The sequence below is a fragment of the Odocoileus virginianus genome, chromosome 11 (assembly GCF_023699985.2).
Source record: "Odocoileus virginianus isolate 20LAN1187 ecotype Illinois chromosome 11, Ovbor_1.2, whole genome shotgun sequence".
In the NCBI taxonomy this organism is placed as follows: Eukaryota; Metazoa; Chordata; class Mammalia; order Artiodactyla; family Cervidae; genus Odocoileus; species Odocoileus virginianus.
Genome location: NC_069684.1, coordinates 29,194,036 through 29,200,349, shown reverse-complemented (window position 1 = coordinate 29,200,349; position 6,314 = coordinate 29,194,036). Strand labels below are relative to the sequence as shown.

Here is a 6,314-nt window from a genome sequence, read left to right as displayed (position 1 = left end):
CAGGCTCCTCTGGTGGTTTAGTCGCTAAGTTGTGTCTGACTCTTGTGACCCCACGGACTGTAGCCTACCAGGCTCCTCTGTCCATGGGATCTTTTGGGCAAGAATATTAGGGTGGGTTGCCATTTCCTCTTCCAGGAGATCTTCCCAACCCAAGGATTGAACCCAGGTCTCCTGCATTGCAGGCAGACTCTTTACTGTCGGAGCCACCGACGCCCCCTTAGATCTCCAACCAGGGTCCACAGAAGTGAAAGCCCCGAGTTCTAACCACTGGACAGCCCGGAAATTCCCTTAGTTTGTTATTGAAAGATATATTTGGGACTTCCCTAGGGGCTCAGTGGTAAAGAATCTGCCTGCCAATGCAGGAGACACAGGCTCGATCCCTGGTCCAGGAAGATTCCACGTGCCGTGGAGCAGCTAAGCCGGTGAGCCACTGCTACAGAGCCCGCCCTCCAGAGCCCAGGAGCCACACCACAGAAGCCCTTGCACCTAGAGCCCAGGCGCCACCACTGCAATGAGAAGTCTGAGCTCTGCAGCAAAGACTAGCCCCCCGCTCACCACAACCCAAGAAAGCCTGCGCAGCAACAAAGACCTAGCATGACCAAAACTTACTTAATTTTTAAAAAGATATATTTGGAAGGAGATGATCTGAGATTCTATAAATCTGTTTCTCCTCAAACTTTCTGGGAAGTCATGAGAAGCAAGGACACTTCCCAGCAATGAGCCTGCTCCAGGAGACACGTTGAGACTGTGTAAATATCATATTTCTCATCAAGCTCTTTATCCACTGATTTTCTTCCCTGAATAAAGCAGCTGGATTGCTTGAGGCTCATATGCCCACAAGGGTCCCCGGCCCCACAGCTGGGCTCAGAGAGGCAGAGGCAGTGGCCTGGGTGACATGGTTAGTGGGCAGCTCTGTGTGTGAACACAGGTCTATCTGACTTTCCGGCCCCCATGCTGGGGTGGAGGGTGGCAGGTGGGGGTGGGGACAAGAGGAGGGAGCTGGAGGAGGGAGAACAGGAAGGAGTGAGGAAGGAGAGATGGGAAAGGAGAGGGCAAGGAAGAGAGGAGAGTGAGGCCTCAAGACCCAGAGTGGGAGAGAGACAGACCCAGAGGAGGAGGAGTGTGGAGAGAACCGTGTCAGGGATGGAAACTGTTGGAGCCAACACCACAGACAGAGGGACAGACCTGGGAAGACGAAGGGGGTGCAGGGTGGGAAGAGAGGACCCTCAGACTCCCTAACTGTGGCAGTCCCCTCGCTGCCCAGTGACCTCAGGCTCCCTCCAGAGTCTCTGAGCACCCAGGTCAGCTCGGGGGCCAGGGGATCAGCCTGTGGGGTTCCGCTTCAGGAGAGGGGTCCTCACTTCCAGAACCTCCCTTACAGGACCCCTGGAGCCCTCCCCCAGCCCTGACCTCAGAACCACAGGAGGGGCATCAGCACCCCTCTGCATCCACTCCATGGAAGGGCCATCATCCACCTCCAGGAAACCAGTACCTGCTGTCTCTGCCTCTCTCTGCTGGGGTGATGCGTGTGTGAGCCCAGGGTGCAGGTGACATCTTCTGGATGCTGGCACACGACGGGGAGCAGCCAGGGTGAGGCCTGTGGGCTTTCTGCTGGGGGAGGGCCCTTACCTCCCAGGAACATGGGGCTAAGACCAGGAGGACCACCTACTGGGTCTGGGGCTGGCACTCCTCCAGGGTCTGGCAGGAGAGAAGATCCCAGGAGGGCAGTTTTCACAGCCTGTCCAACCACTCAGTGCCTGAGCAATGAGAGGGACGGGCACAGGGGCCCAAGGACCCAGGTCAGGACGGGGAGCTGGGCTTGCCACCTCAGGCTTGGATCTGGGGTCTGTGTCTTCAGAGGGTTTCAGGGGACTAGGCTGCTCTTGTGCTGGCCAGAGACCTGGGAATCAGGGTACCCAGCCCCTCCAGCTCACCTCGCTCCAGAGACCTCTGGCTTGCTCTGCAGATGGTGTGGGGCCAGCCCCAGGATGGTCATCCCCATTCCTGCTATCAGAAGTGGTCTTGGTGGTGGCCACATGTGGTACCCTCTGTAGTGAAGCATGTCTGCCTGGAATAAGGGCATGCATCAGTTGGCAGCAGGATTTCGGGGTTAGGGTCAGCTTCCTACCTGGGTCACAGAGGGCACTGCAGGCCCTCAATCAGGCATTGGGGGGGGATGGTGGGCTTCCCCAGGGTGCGGGGAGCACACAGCATACCAGGCAACTCCCCCCAGGGCTGTTTCACCTGGTACCTGCCACCCAGGGGTCCAAGGGCACTCAGGGCTGACAGGGCCAAGGGGGCCCACCCACCACTGCCACCTGGATACTTCCCGCAGGTACAACCCACCCACAGGGACCTAAAGGCACCTGAGCTCTTCCTGGCCCCACAGTGAGCCTGCTGGGGTATGTCAGATCATTCTGCAAGTATGTCAGGCCCTCTAGGGGCCTGATTCTCTCACAGGGGCCACTCTGAGCCCCAGGCTCTGGCCAAAAATGAACTGGCAGGTACCCAGGCCAGGTTCCCTGTGCAGTGTGGCTGTGAGAATCTCGGGGGAAAGAATGGGAGCCACAGGGGGTGCCCGTATCTGTGCCTCTGTCAGGAGCTTCATGCCGCTGCTGGTGGGCGCTGTGAATGGAGGGGCTCCTGGACCCGGAGGGGTGGGGTGTCTGCCCTCAGCACATAGTGCTGACCCCCAGAAACAGCCCCTCAGAGGAGGTCCTTCCAGGGCTGCTCTCGGGCAGCACTCAGACCCTATCTCCTCCTCTTTGCCCAGGGTCATCACCAGGACACAGCGATGCAGGAGGAGGAGGTACAGCGCCTAAGCGAGATGGCACTGGCCTCAGTCTCTATCTCTGTGAAATGGGGCAGCAGCTCTGCTGCTGACCACGCTCTGCAGAAATGCCACAGTGGACCCAAGACCAACTCCAGGAATGGCTGAGTACGACTGCCCTGCTCAGGCCACAGCCTCCCTGTGGCAGAGTGGGAACCCCACCCCTCGGGATCCCAAGGCCCTCCAGGCTGAACAGCTCATCAGCCTCCCTGCAGGCCAGCACTGGGCCTGGGGCCCAGCAGGCCCGGCCAGAAAGAGAGAGACTGCTCTGGGCCAGGGGCTGGGAGAAGCCCCGCTGGGGGTCCTAGTTCCAGAGCAGGTTCTGCCTGGCTGTCAGGGGCCTCCCTGAGGAGTGACAGCTGGACTGGCAGGGGAGCCACACTGGCCAGGAGCAGGTGGTCTCCACCCGGCTGCAGGAGTATCTAGGCTTATCACCCAGGACCGGCTGCCAGCTGGGGGTGGAGATGGGCGCCAGCCACAGGGCCCCACCCCAAGGCACATTCCAGCCAAGTGCAGCCAGGCCAGGGAGCACCCTTACCTGCAGTGGGGTCACCTGAGACCCCTGAGTGGAGCTGTTGGGAAGGGGCCCACAGAGGGGTCTTCTGCTGAGGGTGGGTCTGGCTCTCCGGAGGTCAGGGGGACTGGGCATCAGCAACGTGGGTCAATCCAGGAGATCTGGATTCTGGGGGACAGAGGCCAAGTGAGGTCAGGACAGGGACATGGCCCAGGCTGGGACTGGGGAGAGAGGGGGTCACTGGGGTGCACCCAAGAGGTAGGAGTGGAGACAGGGCTGGCTGGTGAGACAGGCAGAGCCTCGGGGTCTCGCCAGGCTCCCAGTGTCAGCCTTGGGCCCCGGGCACCAGAGTGTGGACCTTACCTCGTAGAGCTCCATGTCCCTTCAGGACCCTTCAGACCCCGGCTACAGTGCCCTGGAAAGCCACACAGGGGTCACCTGAGGCAGGAAGGGCTTGCTCCCCACTCCCCAGTGTCCCCTGGGCCCACAGCTGCCGGTGGAGCAGCTCAGAGTCAGGTGCGGCTATGCTCAGGGGAGAGACCAGTGGGGAGACCAATGTCAGGCTGGGGGGGGTGCAGCCTGTGTGGGCGACAGGAGCTGACCAGCCAAAGGAGGGAGAGTGAAAGTGAGTGTTAGTCACTCAGTCATGTCTGACTCTCTGCGACCCCATGGACTATATCCCACCAGGCTCCTCTGTCCATGGGATTTGCCAGGCAAGAATACCAAGTGGGTTGCCATGCCCTTCTCCAGGAGATCTTCCCGACCCAGAGATTGAACCCAGGTTTCCTGCATTGCAGAAACTCTCTTTACTGGTTGAGCCACAAGGGGAGGGGCACATAAGTGGGGAGGTGAGGCCCCCCACAATCACAGATCCTCCCCCTGCCTCACCCAGTGAACCCGCTTCCTGGCCCCTCCCTCATGCATTAGCGTTCCTATAGAAGCAGGTGACCCCCAAAGGTCATCTGCCCCTCCCCTTGCTCTGACCCCCAGAGAGCCCACCTGCTGCTCCCCACAACACTGAGCCCACCAAAGAGCTCAGCTTGGCTTCCCCCTTACCAGTCTCAGACTCTGCAGAAACGGTAACCAGTCCTCCAGAGAAGCACCAGCAGCCCCCATGCAGCATGCCCAGTGCATGTCCCCACCTCTGCCAGGCTGTAGTTCTGGCTGTTTACCCCATTTCCCTCAGCTCTGCAGAGGGTGGCTCCTCTCCGACCACCGGAGGACCCGTGAGCTGCAGCAGGGTGTACTGAGCCATCTCTGATGACCACAGGGGCTCCCCACTGTGTCCACCCCCACCTGTCTCTGGAAAAGGGCTGGGCTTGACAGTTTTGCTCCACGTAGCTGAAAGGGAGATGGGGCTCAGAAAGGGAAAGGCCTCGCCCAGACTCTCCCCCGCAATCCTGGCCACCTGTGCTCGGACCTGAACCCCGATCTTCCCGTTCAGTGGGTCTTGGGGCTATCCCCACCCAGGCTTCTCAGTGCCTCAGCAGTCCTTAGATGGACAGGGAGCAGGCCTGGGGACAGGGACCTCTGGGCTGCAGAAGGAGGGTGTGAGGAGCCCCGCTTCCCACAGAGCAGGACACTGGGAGGGCAGGACTCCACGGGAAGGTCACATCCCCAAGCTGCAGGCACATGGGTCAGCCATTTTTGCCCAGCTCTCCCCAGGCAGGAGTTCTGCTGGTAGAACTGGCTAGCAGCCACCACGTGCTCATGGTCACCACCAACTTCCATTTCCAGGGGAGCCTGAGGAGGAGAACCTGGGATACGGCAGGGTTTCAGTCATGAGGGTGAGGCAGGGATTGACCGCCTTCCTGTTCTGCAAAGCTTCCCAGAGCTCAGAGGCAGAGCTGGCCCCCAGCCCGGCCTCCAGCCCCACGGACTCCAGGGCTTGGAGGCAGCGTGGAGGGCATTCAACCCAGCAGCTTGGGAGCCCCTGTGAGACGCCCACCAACACAGCTCTCATCCCCCTGGGAGGGTACATCAGATTGGGCTCCTGCCCCACTATTTACACAGACACTGTCTCCCTGCTGCCTGCAGGCACCTGGGGGTTTCCAGTGAAGGTCGCACCCCCCTGAAGCCTTGGCTCAGCCATGATGGACTCTGAGGAGTGCTTTAGAACATTCTGGAACCCCAATAGTACGTCAGGGGCCTATGGCCTGGTCTGGGGTGCTAGCACCTCCTCTGCTCCCTCCCACACCCTCACTGTCCTCCCATCTCCTGGGGTGTTCCTCCAGATGGGACTACCCCAACATCTTGAATCCCCCCCCACATCTGATACATCCTCAGAGATCATTTCATTCACCCTGCCCATGCTGGGCAGGTAGGGAAATTGAGGCACAGCAAGGAGCAGGACTTACCTGTTGAGGCCCGCCCCCAAGGCCACAGAAGCAGAGCCCAGAACCAAGGTCACCTCTGAAGCTGACTGAGCCCCTTTGTAACTGTTGCCAAAAGCCCCTGATGATCACTCAGGAGCTTCCTGACTCCCCATTAGGCAAAGATCCACTCCAGTAAGCACCCTGTAGCTCCCTAACCAATCACCTAACGCCAACCATCCAGCAGAATTTTGTTATAACAATTGGCTATTAACCCACAAAAACTGTCCATTTTCCCTGGTTTGTCAGGAGGTCAGCCCACTGTGCTTGCAGTGCACACATTATCTCTGCTCTTTGTTCTTAATAAACTCACTCCCTTCTGAAATGCTCTGTGTCTGGAAATTTTTTTCCAACTTGCTCTTGGACTGCTCCGACATTACCCACACGCATCAGTGAGTCAAAGCCTGAATGGGGAGCCGCACTGCTGGCTGGACCATCCTCCCCCTGCCCCACCCCTTCACCACCACACTCAAGCATTGGGTTGCAAGGCCTTGGATGGCCTCCTGGGGCTCATAGTCTAGTGAGGAAGCCAAGTCTAAAAGTCAAAGTAAGGCTTCTGTGGTGGTCTAGTGGTTAAAAGTCCACTGCCAAAGCAGGA

General features: G+C 59.2%; 1 long non-coding RNA gene across 1 annotated transcript; it reads left to right on the top strand.

Annotated features, from left to right (window-relative positions):
- Window positions 1-6,029, top strand: LOC110124996 (uncharacterized). The gene is made up of 3 exons (XR_011490317.1): window positions 1-749; window positions 1,382-1,590; window positions 2,774-6,029. It is a non-coding gene; the product is annotated as an uncharacterized lncRNA (long non-coding RNA).
- Window positions 6,030-6,314: the final 285 nt, after the last annotated feature.